The following is a 13,862-nucleotide window of genomic DNA, read 5'->3' on the forward strand; positions in this document are numbered from 1 at the left end:
CGTCGGGCCCAAAACCCCTACAGCCGGCCCGGACGCCGCCGCGGGAGCAGCCGTGCGCCATCCCCGAGTGCTGGCCCTGATCCCCCTCCAGCGGCACAATAAAGTTGGCCGTTAATCTCTGCACTGGGGGATTCCATGGTCAGTTCTTGCCTTCCTCCGCCTCCTCCCCCTCCCTCTCTCTCAGCAGCTGAGCCCAGAAGGTTGTCCTCTCCCCGGCGGCCAGCAGCACCTTCCCCAGACCTCCCTCCTTGTCGGGCTGGCCTTGGCTGGCTGCCCAGCGCCATGGCCGTGTGCTTCGGGCCCCGCTGGCCCTGCAGCCTGCTCTGTTTCCCCGGGGAAGTTCACACCCACCGCCAGGACCAGGGGTCTCTGCCCCTGATCCCGGCAGCGCGGCCTGGCACGGCACAGCACGGCCCAGGCGGCGCTGCCACCCGTCTCCCAGCAATGTGGGCTGTGCCCACCTAGCCGGCATGGCCCTCATGGCTCATCCCCCAAAATCACAAGCCTGGGAAATGGCAGCCACCTGAAGGAAATGTCAGTCACCTGAAAGGATTTCCCTCCTGTTGGGGACCAGCAAGTACCTTTGTAGTGGAGGCAGGAGGGAAGCTTTGGTTGCAGAGGGACTGCTGAACAGCTCCGTGGCAGCTGGCGGAGAGCTAGACGGCCGAATCAAAGAACACTGGTGAGCGGAGCACAAAGGAAATCCCGTGGGGTGGCTGTACAGATCTGAACAAGCCTCTGCTCTTCAGGCAAGCTACCGGTGGTCTTCTGGTGTGCGCAGGAAGTGCCTCCCTGGTCAGCCTCGATGCAGCGTGAAAGCCGATTCCTTAACGTAGGGAGCAGCTGTCCTCCCTGAGGAAGGCAGGGGAGCCTGGGCGACCTGATGGGCTTTTCTGCCAACAAAGAGGCAATGAGCAAGGGAAGGAGCTCTGTCATTTCATGACACCCAGGACGGCCTCTCACCACCACGTCACCCGCATGCCCTGAACAGTCCTAAATAGTTTGACAATGATTTCGATGGCAATGTAGACGATGATTAGATGATGATTTCGTCAGCAGTCACACACTCTACTACGTACTACACTTCTAATAGCTATGCTATAGCTGGATATATAAATGTCATTAGAATACAATATAATTTTAGGCCTAATGCAAAATGTCGCTTACCTCGTTACATACATCAGAGGCGGGGTAAGTGGTGCAAGCTTGAGAGGCGTCCCTGCTCGAGGCAGAGATCGCCACCGTGCAGCCTGCTGCTGTACAGGAGAGCTCGGTGGGCTCAGTGCGGGGGGCTACGGATACTTAGAGCGTGAAGTGGTTGTCTGGTAGTCAAAGTCCCCTTTGGTGTATGTGCAAGCGTGCAGCCATGGCAGTTTTAGTTTTGTCTAGTCCCAGCTTGGGCTCGTACTCTTAGGTCCTGGTAAGATGTGGCCTAGACTCCTCGGCTCCTGAGACAATAGGGCCCAGCACAATTCCCAAGGTTGCACAGCAGGGCTGATTTCAGTCAGGGCTGCTTGTGAGTGACGCCTGAACCACAGTACTGCTCGCCCAACCCTCGTAGGCCTTCCAGAAGGCAGTTAGCAAGGGAGGGTTTCAGTCTTCCCTACCTGCTCCTTCCTAGACTTTTGCAGAATCTTTCCCTCGCAGAAAGATGGGAAGCTCGGGTGTGTTAGGGAGTGACTGTGAGCATTGGTAGAGGCGAATGGTCAGCAGTGGAGAGGCCTGTGCAAGTCTCTTCCACTGAGAATCCCTTGTTGCTTATTTCAGGCAAACCAGACTTTAAATAGGAAGTCAGTGATTGGGGAAACACACAGCTGAGATGAGATAAGCAAGCTGAAAACTGTCTTGTCTTGAGAGGAACAAGTTAAAGGACAGAAGATCAAAAAGCAAATAGCCAAAGTGCTGAGTAGATGAAGAAGAAAAACGATATTTTTTCTTTTTGTTTTCTTCTCTGTGCCTTCTGAAGGTTGTCTGAGTCATGCTTTCATTTTGGTTGTTTTTTTCAGTCTTCAGAATTCATTTTGCATTGTAGAAGTTTGAAAACCGATACAAGAAAATTTCTTTACTTACTCTCGCATATTCTTTGGCAAACATGAGAGGATATGCTTATAGGTAACAGGCTTCATCCTTGAAAGCCATGAGATCAGACTCGGTTTTTACATACCTTGGTGTGTCATGCTGCTTTGTGAAGATCTTACATTTAACTGCTTTTTGTGGTGCACCATCCTTTCTCTTTCTGAGGCTCGGAGGTTGTCCTAGTTGTAATAAGTACCACATTTTTGCAGCACACTGCCTTACTACTTCTGCATGCTCTTATTTTCTTCTAAGAATTCCTGTAGCATTGATGTGCTAATGCACTGCTTTCCTGTGATCCAGAGCTTCACAACTGTTAACTGCTAGGCATAGTGCACCGTAGTACGAAGAGACCTAATGACATACTATTTACAGCAGTATAGCGTTTCAACCACAACTAATCTTTTCAGGCCACTTCGATTGGGCATTAAACTAAGAAATAGTTACATCAAAGCCCCAAATTAGCGCAAAGGAGTAAAAGTGCTGGGCACCTGCTATCAGCCCTTCTGGCTTCACTGAAGTTTATACAGCGGCACATTTCAACCTGCACGGATTTTCATGTAGGATAGCTGCAGAAGGTGAAGGAGCACTAATCTAAGTTCTCTTTGACTTTTACCATAACAAGGAACACATTTCTAGCACATTGCTAGAAAACCCTCTTTCTAGTAAATCTGCACTGATGCATGGATCAGCATTGTTGCTTACACAAAATGGCTGACTTGTTTTGCAAGCAATCAGTGCTTTCCTGGAAGCTAATCACTCAGATTACTCCGGTCCTTGGAATATTTTAAGAATGAAGACTGCTGTATCAAATCATTTTATTAACTAAATATGACTGGCCAAAGGAATACCTGACTGCTTTTTAAAATATTTTTACATATTTGCAAAATTACGAAGGTGGCACATTTTGATGTCTTAAAATTTAGCAGCTTTTTTCATCATGTTTCACCTGTCATATTCCAGGATATTGCAAACATGAATGTTTAGTATCTTTGTTCAGTCTTCCCTTTCATCCCCTTTGTCTTTTGACATACCTTTTCTTTCCTTACAAACCTATGGTTTCCCCCGGGGTGTTTAAAGTCAGGTGTTTGGAATACTCTATCTAGTCATGCTACTGGCTTGATGAGTTGCAAATATGCAACGTTGCACGGGAAACACCTGTCTGTCAGCAGCAGCGACATGGCCATACTGCATGCCGTGAACGGAAAGCTGTTACCTTGCCAGAGCTGGGATGGAGATGCTGTATCAGCGTCTTCCTGACGGTGGCACGGGTTGTACGAGCTTTGGGGACTGCAGGCGAACGCGGCTGTAGCCAGCTGCCTGGTTGCCCAGTCCTGGCCAGGATGGGCTGGGGAGCAAGGAAGGGGCCTCAAACGCAACCTCATACATCATCCCATTAGCTCTTATTTGGCATGTTTTGGGGCTTTTGTTGTTTGGGGTTTTTTTTGTCAATATGGCTATGTTTATTGATCCTTTAGCTTCGGCTTAGCTCTGTAGAGTCTTCTCCCAAGCATGGAGGTTTTTGCTGCGTATGTCTCAGGCAGCCAGTTCTACACTCTGGCGGTCTGCTTACACCATTTTGCAGGTAAAATGATGAGCCTGCCTTTCAGCAAACCGCGTAGTTATTAGGTCTGCATGCACAAAAGGCGGCCAGCTAACTTGTTTAGATTGACAGTTGTGTTTTTCTGCACCTGAGCATGCATGTATCGGCTGTCTGATACCACATACTTCAGAGCCCAGCGGGACCCCTGCCGCCGCCCCGGCTGTTTGCCGTTATGCTGGTAGCATGCTGTGTGTACTTTCAGGCCTTGCGCACAGTGTCGGGGGGAGAGTGTGAAAGATGGTGGCAAAACAAGGGGGAAAAAGGAGAGACCAGTTGCTTCCAGTTGCAAAACCCAGCTGTGGTAGCTCCTCCACCTAACGTCACTCTTCCATGGGTATGCTCTCCCCTTCCCCAGCCAGCCTGATGCATGGAAGCACCTTTGAAAAGTGACTTGAGCAGCACAGCACTTCAGGAACAACTGTGGAAGCCATCGCTAGCCATCCCTTTGCTGGAAGACAGGTGCTGGTTTATGCCAGCATTTCATTACTGCAGGTCTATTAACATCGATTTTGTGTAATCCAAAAATAGCTTGTTCAGCTTGAGAGTGAGGACATTCTCCCTAAAGGTCCTGGGAGCCTGAGGCTACGGCTGTGTTTGGTTCAGAAGGGATATCGCTACTTAGCTTTAATCCAGCTGGACTGAGCACAACGGTACTCAAATAGGAACACAGAGTTCAGCGTGGGTTAGCTAGCTGAACAAGTGTCCGGGCTTCCCAAGAGCTTTGGCAACCTGAAGCACTGAAAGCTGGCCCTAGCCTGGCTCCTGCAGTCATTTCACTGCACCGTAGCATAGTGATAGAACAGATGCTTGCCAGAAGAGATGGTAGTGAGCACGTCCATGTTGTTACCCTCTGTCCAATGCAAGATAACGTGGTAAATCAACCGCAAAAGTGGTTTAAGGTAATTCATTTTACATTGCACCATCAGTTTCCATGTTTCAGCTGAGAGGCGGTAATTCTGTATAACTTGCTAGCTTGTTTTCATCCAAGGCAGGTAAGTGTTGAAACACCTGAGTGGAGCAGTGCCTTAAAAAAAAAAAAAAAAAAGCCACAGACATGGCTTACAGTGGTGGTTAACAGTCTGCTCTCTGCAAAAACTGTTGGTGCTGCAGCTTGCACTAAAAAAGAAAACCGCAGTTGTCTTGCATGCATTATGTTTTCGTGTTTTACTTAAGATATTGCTGAGCAAAAATGAGGAATCATTCTTGTTTAATTTGCTTAAGCACCAATATATTTGGATTCAGTCTGTTTGCCATTCTCCAGGGCAGTCTCAGACTCAGATGGAACACGGTCTGATGCAAACTCCCAGCAGGAGAATTTGGCTTATGTTTTTACTAGCAATCAAGTACCTTCTGAATGCAAACATGGCCAAAATCTCAGCGTAGATAATTGCCATGTAGAAGGTCCTTGTTTTAAACATCTGGGTATGGAAATGGTATCCTCAACTAGGAGATTACTATGGCAAGATTAATATATTAAATCTGCATTTGGTCATTCTATCCAGAAACTTTTGACACGCTGGCTAATATGTCCAACAGTACTTGGTAGGGTTGGGTTTTTGTTCTGTTTTTTGTTTTGAGAAAAAGTATGAAAGCATAAACTAAAAGCTAATGTGGATGACAAGCATAAACTAAAAGCTGATGTGGATGCTAAGCAATAAGCATACAACTGTAACTGTGGAACTAAGCGCATTTTGGTGTGTTAGAAGTTTAGGGGGATTATGTAGCGAGGAAGAGGAGCAGCTAACCTGCGGTCCAGTGTGGCAGTTACACGTGGGGCAGGATGTCCTATGTTGGTTTTAAACTCTGCTTGCCAAGCTAGAATTCAGGCAGAGAGACAAAGATCCAGCTCCCTGAATTTTTTTTTTTTTTTAATATTACCCGCCACTCCAGTTTGCCTGCAGTAGCACTAAGGAACTAAACACAAAATGGGCTGTGGGAGAACCGCTGACCCACAACTGCTCGGTGTCCAAAACAAAAGACAAAAATAGAAGTGCGGCTGCGTGACCCGCGGGCTCAGCGCTGGTGTTTGCTCTCCCGCCGGGGTCCCCTCCCCGCTGCGGGCTCTGCTCAACCGCGACGCGACCCCGGGGCCGCCCGTGGGGCCCGATCGTGCGGTGCCAGCTCCTGGCTGGCGCTGCTGGCTGTTCGGCCAGCTCCGGCGCCAGGCTGAGCGCGGTTAGGCTGAGGTTACGCAGGCTGGCACAACTGAAAGCACAACTCGCTAGCGGGTAGATTGCGCTCGGTGACTGATTTTCTGAGTATTTTTTTTTTTCTGCCCAGCCAACCATGCCTTCAAAGGACTCCCTGTCCTTTGGCATGGAAAGTTTTGTAACTTCCCAGCCCTACTCCTACCTGCCTTCTCCTCTTCCATGTATTTGCAGCTTGCATTTTCTGTTAGCCGTTCCGACCCAGTGCAACTGCAGCGGCAGAGAAGAGTAAACATGTTGCGTGCAGCTTTCATCCCTGTAAAGGAAGGAGCTTTGAGAAGTTTATCAATATTAGTCAATAACTTTCCCATTAAAGTGAAACTTTCCCCATGTTTTTAGAAGCGGTATTTACAGTGTTTGAAACAGCTCTACAGGGAATTCCAACTTTTTTCTACATCAGTTTTATGAGAATTTGTGTGATTAGTGCATTTCTGCTTTTCAGCTCTTGAGTGCTCATTTCCGATGCATGTATTTTGATGTCATTTGGTTTTGCAAAATGATCCTCCTTAAGAAAACTTGGATGCACACCCCCTACAGTCTTTGTTTTGCTACCTCCAGAACATACTGTATTTAACTTTCAGGATGTTGAAGACAAGGCAGCCTGACTTTTGTTCTCTATTTTCATTTTACACTTTGCTATGTTAAATAGAAGCGCCATATAGCTAACTGAATTATACAGCTGCTTTCCACAATGATGTCCTATAGTATTCACCTTCTGTGGAAGACAAAATATTCCCCCATTGTATAACACATCATGAAAATGATAATTCTTTGAAAGGAGAAAGTGGGGCCTGTCCTGTATAAGCGTTCTTGAAGAATATTGTCAGTTAAAAAAGCAAAGGCATTTTTTTGGGTGGATTTCTTTAAGGCAGCATAAACAAAGATGTTAAAGGCTTGAAAGAGTTCTTATGATTAAAAAAAAAGAGGGAATGTGATATTAAGACACACATAAATTCATTGATGAGAAGATTGAAAAAGCTGTCTGTATTAGCACATATGCCTAGAGCTTGTCTGATTTAATCTTTAGCTTTTTAACCCTGACACTTATGCCATGTAGTTAAAAAAATATAAAAATCTAACAGTGTTTCCCATGCCCTATTTGTTTTAGTTTCTGCTTACACATAATTTAAAAATATTTTTCGCCTTAGAAAAACTTTTTAGTTTCTTTGAGATGAAACTGGCATGTAAGATGCAGTAAGTCATTTGAATCAACTTAAAATATGTATATTTTCCATTAAGAGGTTAACGTGGGTTAACAGGATATTGCTTTAAACCAAGGTAAATGACAGGGGATTAGGGCAGTTCAGAACACACTGAAGTCTTTCCTGAAGTTAGTGTTTAATTAGGGAGCTGTGAAATACGTTCATCTGATTCATGTGATGAAGTGTAACCTTCTGTACTTTTATGGATTTCTCCTGCACCGTAAAAAGGGGTAACCCGTTCGGCCTTTCCCACCAAAACTTTTATTTTACAGGAGAAACTTAAACTACTTTGCTGGTATATCGGCTCAAACCAGTTTGACCACTGACCGCATAGTATTGTGTAAAGAGAAACTTGTAAAGTGCATGCATAAAGTTTGGGGTCATCCTGGGGGCACGCTGAGGAAGATTCAAGAAGACTCTAGAAGGAGAAGAGGGCATGCGCCGAAGAAGACACGCCTATTCATGAATATGTATTAGCAGACAGGATATAAACCAAGAACAGGAACTGTACGGCGTGCGTACAGCAGAGACTCCCGGCGCACCCAGCGCTGTTCGCTTGCCTCTATTCGTTTAATAAAGTGTAAACTTAAATTGGAATCCTGTTTGGGACTCAATCATTTCTCTCAGCATTAACCTGTTTTCTTCATCCACATTTTGACCTTCGTAAGCATCCATCTATGCACAATGGTGAACAGACGGGAGCTTCTTTGCTTGCACTCAAAGCTGGCAAAACACTAGTCAGCTTGCGGATATACACTATATGCTAGTCTGACGCTGCGTCAAAACTAAAGAACCAGCTCAGGTGTAGAATACGTCAGGCAGTGACCAGTACTACAGTAATAGAGACATAATCTCCACCATTCAAAGCTAGTCAGACTGAACTCAGATCTGCCCACCCTTCTTTGTACAGTTGTATCCCGGAATACAGCTTTTAACATGAGTGACATTTAACAATTCGTTTAAGATCAAATTAGAGATAATTACGAGAACAACTTGTTACTGTGTATTAACAGATTTGACTTAAGGTACTATGGAGCTGAATTAACTGTATTGTAACTTAACTACTAGATTAAATAGCGAGAGCTAACAGTGTGAAAAGAATTATTCTTTATCTTCTGCTGCATACCAGTGTGTTTGTTACCTACTAAGCATTTCCCCAAAACAGCTTTCACCTTTTATTTCTCAACACGGATGAAACCAGTGGCAACTTTACGCTATCTTGCCCATGCTGATCTCAGGAGGAGGTTATTTTGAATACAGCCTTTAATGCCGTACCTTATAAAAGGGGTGTCTCCATTTTTGTACACTCGAGGCATCAAAACGCTAAAGCTAAGTTTCCACGCCTTAGTCTGGCCTGAAGTCATAACTCTCCCGAGAGCTATGGAGGCAGACTCCTGTACCCACAGAGGACCTACTGCTTTCACCATAGGATGACCTGCGCAGTGTAAAAGTCTGCAGCAAAACCAAGATAACTTGCCACTACTTTTACACCACAGAAGCAGACAACTAAAACTAAGCAAAACGTCTGAGTGGAGCTGCTAACAATCTAGTCATGAGGCATGCTTCTTCATTACAAAGACATGGAAGAGAGTAATTCTTCCATCATAAAACTACAGAACTGTGTATCTTAAAAATACAATCCTTAAGCCTGAATTTTTGAACTACTACATTCTCTCAAAATCTATTTGATTTAAACAGTTCTAACAAAATGAAAATACAGAACTGTACATAATGGTTGTATTTTACAGCTCTAACCAAATCATTCCATTATGATTTGTACAGCAGCTAAAACACGTTAACCTTTAAGCAAATGCAAAACCTTTCATAAATTTCAGGTTCATATACAATCACAAAAACTGAGTAAAGGAGCAGAAATTAGTCTGTGTTTGAAACAGTAAGTGTACTCCTGACTTGGGTATGAAACACCAAAACCTGTATGCACAATTAAAAACTGTACTCTTCATTGGTGTTGCCTTAGCTGATTTGCCATTTTCCACAACACATCCACAACCCACACCATACAAATACCTAAAATATTGTCAATTCAAAGTTTATTAACTTAAGATAAATTTATCCATTGCCTGCATTGCATATTAAATTGTAAGTTACAGGTGCCATGTGCTTTTATTTTAAGAAAATAAATGCACATGAAAACTAACTCAAAATTATATTTTTTTCGACTGAAGTGTTCCTTTTTTTTCTAAATAGATACACTTGGTATTCTATACATCACTTACTCTACATAGCGTATTTCCTCAGCGCCGAAGTAGTAAGAGGTTTTAGGCATTGCCTAGACAAGTGCTGCCGTCTAGTGGTGCAATCGATTTAAGGAGCACCAGTGCCCTTTTAAACAAACATTAAGTTACTCATTTGAGCTCCACTGACACTAAAAGAAGTCATGATTCTGCAGGAGCATACAGGTGAGAAATAAACACTAATTGAAGTCGCATGACTGATGCGGGCTATTTCCATGCTCAAAGCTAAATGCAGTTTTATACAAGCAAATGGTAAAATTATATCATTAGGACCACAAGTTTCAGGTCATACATGGACTTAACAGGTTGCAGAATAACCTAAATTCATCTGAACTCCTGCAGTTTCAAATTATGCAATCCACATGTGACTAACAACTCATTCCCTAAATTCATAATATGGCTTTTCTCAAGATTACAAAGGACATCTTTGCATAGCAAGGCAGCTTCTAATACTATCAGGTCCCATCACACACAAGCTACAAAATACTTTGAAAGCTGAGCTGAAAATCAAGTTTTCTTGAGAAGGAAATTTCCTGATGTCAAAAACATTATCACAAATTGGGGTTGCAGCTGTTTTCCACTGCTTATCATTTTGAATTCTGTGTTAATAGATTCTTATGAAAGACCTTCCTTGCAAAAAATCTGTAATCAGTAATTTCTGTGCAGTCCCGTGATGTAATGGCTAGTCACAAAGCCAAACAATTGGCAAGTTTGTAGTGTGCTTTTCCTCAGGTCCCTCAATAGAGGTAAGATTCGGAATCTTCCAGCCTCCAGAATAAGATCTCTGACTATCGGAGAACATAAGAATTTTGCGACTGAATGTTGAACCTGACCTTCCCAACTATTTTGCTTAGATCCACACGGAATTCAAAAGGTGGGTCCAGCTGTTACAGAGCGAAAACAACAAGATGGAAAGGGCAGTATTGACATTTGTCCACTGGAAGTTTTGTTTGTTTGCTTAGTGGTTGTTTTAAACACACACTGATCCTTACCTGCACTTCAAGAAGCTGGAATTCCAATTGAAAAGACAGGGCGTGGCAAACCCCTCTGGAAGTTTTGTTTGTTTGCTTAGTGGTTGTTTTAAACACACACTGATCCTTACCTGCACTTCAAGAAGCTGGAATTCCAATTGAAAAGACAGGGCGTGGCAAACCCCTGAGAGTCTGTGCTTCCACACTGTTGTGTTTCTAGCTGTTATAAATTAAAGGTAACAAAATACTGGATTATGAGTCTATTAAATAATTACTGCACTTCTTTCGTTAGTCATATGTAAAGTACCAACTGCTACCATCCCTCACATAAAGGAGTCAAGTTAAACATGTTAAAAAACCCCCAAACCTAACTCCACAGTAGTCTTTCACTTTCCCCACCATGCACAGTACTACATTTATTCAGAAACTATTTGGTCAATAAAGAAAATTCTACTGTATTTCAAAATAATTGTCTTTCTGTTCACATTGAAAGTAGAATCACAACATGCATTTGCAAATGTAATGGACTGAAACAGTATGCTCAGTATAGCACCAGTAAAGGACACAAACATGCTTACTTTTCTCCACTGTTTTCTTGGAATGACTTGTGAACTGAATACCAGTAAATTTCATTAAAAATGTGAGATCTCTTTCCAAACTTTCAAGTTGACCTTTCAGGTCTGATGGAGATTCATGTCCCTTACATGCTCCCTGAAATTCTCTTTGGAATGATTGTCTAGAATTGAAAAAGAAAAAAAAAAGCATCAGAAGGGCAGAAAACCAGACGTAAGAACATGTTTTGTCACATCAGTACAGCAATGCCACTAAAAGGCATTTGTAATGCCATCTGACGATTTTCAGACCAAGATCAGTTTGCAATGAGTCAAATTTCAGCTGGATCATATTACGAGGAACAGTAAACTATTCTAACTTATATAAATACTTTATGCTTGCTGACAGGTAGTCACAGCCTTTATTATAAATCTTAAGATGCAAGTATCCATTTTGAAGAACATACAATAAAAATTAACTATGATGCCTTTACTCATCTAAATGACTTCTTTTATCTACAGACTCTACAGTTACAGTAGGCTATCAGTTGGGTATCAGTTGAATAATGGAAATACAAAGCCCTAACATGGCACCACTTCAACATATAACTAGTCACACCCCTACATGTCACCAGTCACCTTTTTTTTGCTTTTAAGTAAATGTCCACTGAGCTATTTCACAGTGCATAATGGAAAACATGGCCTTTGCAGTCAACAACTTTGCACGGCCACCACAGTAATGTACCTGATGCCATGCTCTGACCACTATGATCACCTTTTAACAAACCAACCAAACAAAACTCTAAGAAAGCACAAACTACCAACAGAAGGCAGTAAAAAGAGATCAACTATTTATTATTTGTAGTCTTTTACCATATATAGCCCACGTCCGCAACAAGATCAACACTGTAAAAATAACATAAGGAAAGTCCTAATATAGCGGCAAAAGCTGATCCTAAACAATTTTGTCAAAGAAACACTATTAACCCAACATGTAACACAGGCATACATTGACATTAATATCTCCTCGTCAGAAAAAAAGGTGGATTCTTGTTGGCTATCTTCATACTTTTCAGCCAATAGTTTAATTTCTTCTTCTAGCGACTGGATTTCGTCTTCATAAACTTGGAAAATGCTGTTGTCCATTTCTCAGAATCAAGGTTACTAGAAAAAACAAAATAAGTATATCTGTTAGGAAAAAAAAATCCGTTTTCAAAATAAATTACTTTTATCCAAGGAATTAATTTAAGAAATGCAGAGAGAACATTAGGCAATTGTTTCTCCCACCCCTCTGCTTAAAATGAGGCAATCCTACTATATTCTATGACTTCTGAAAACGGAAGAATTGGTATGTACAATTTTAAAATATCCCTGGTAGCTTTGATAAGTATCAGAATTTATACCTCCATAAAAAAAATTCTAGAATGGCAAACACTCCTATTTGCTATGGAAGATTAACATATAAACCTTGATCCTCAGGAACCAAGTTTGAAGGAATTTTGTCACCAACTTGCAAACAGAAGTAGACTTGCAGTAAAACTTTGCTCTTAATACTACAGTACTCTACCATCAGTGTAACTCCTATTTAAACCCTAGGAAGTCCACTTAGGAAAACACTGGTCTGCAAGTAGATATTACAAAAGCAGAAAAGCCCCTTTTTCCGTAATGCTGAATGTAACAAAGCTTCCTAAGAAACATGGTTACTCACTCTGCTAAAAGCATCCTGAACAGAAAATATTCTACCTCCAGTAAACACAGGCAACTACAGGATACCAGCAAGAATGGGACAAATTCCTGACTTCACATAAAAGAAGAAGGAAGAAAGAAAGAAAAAAAAAAAAAAAAGAGAGAAGAGTTTTTTCCAAAACAGATAACAATTTTGAAAAAAAATAGTTTTATCGTATTAGTTCCTCAAAGACTTAATCCACTGAGTCCAAATGCAGTTATTAAATCAATTTTAAGAAACAGATCACCGCATAACCTCCAAATACAGAAGTTACATTACAAATCTAACATAGTCAAAGGCTTTCTTTAAGAATCCTCTTAACTAATCATGATTTCATCCAGGAGTGTATTCAGCTGTCTTAAATTTGCTGTACTAGAACAACCAGCTGTTCTGCAGATAAAAAGCAAACATAATCAGATACATAAACCAAATCCAGCTTCGGCAAATCCACCTAACGATCCACCTGATTAAATAAAACACAGCTGTTCCTAACACAACAGCATAATCTGCCTTTGAAGTAAACAGCAAAGAGACACAAAGAACCATGCTTCACAAATAATTCCAAATTAATAAATTGCAATTTTAAGGGGAGGGGGGAAAAAAAAATCTGACATTCAGCCCAGACATGACACATTCAAAGGACTGTGGAGAATATTATGCAGCTCAATACCCATGTATTGACACTTTCAACCAGGGGAAAAAAAATAATCTAGTTCTATGTGCATTTTTAGAAAACCACTATTGCATTTGCAAGATCCACATGAACACGTTTCACTAAAAAGGGATGAGGGGGGAAACAGGATTTTGTTGATTTACCTCATAAGAAACATCATCTGAATAACACATATAAGAAAACAACACTCAAAACACCTTTTACATTAAAAACTTATTTTGTGAATAAAAAAATGCAATTAAGGAATTGCTGCGGTTGTGCCTAGTTGTGACTTCGTCTGAAGATTTAAAAGCAATCTTATGCACTGTGTGACAACAGACAACATCAGTGGGGACAAGAAAGGGAAGTTCTCCAAACTTAAGGCATCCTATCACTTTTTTTTTTTTTTCAATTGGACACATTGAAAAAAGCTTTGGTCATAATAAAGAGTACATTGGGAAAAAGAAAAACGTTACAATAGCCAGAACTTTACCCTAGGTTACTAGCCAATCCTCTTTTAACAGCTGCCTGTTTTGAAAACAGCAACAGAACACAAATTGTGCTTACAGTTATATTAACTCAAGTGATTTTACTAGACTGCAGAAGACTCAAAGACTAGTTA

This window comes from Phaethon aethereus, assembly GCF_964289735.1.
Source record: "Phaethon aethereus genome assembly, chromosome: 11".
In the NCBI taxonomy this organism is placed as follows: Eukaryota; Metazoa; Chordata; class Aves; order Phaethontiformes; family Phaethontidae; genus Phaethon; species Phaethon aethereus.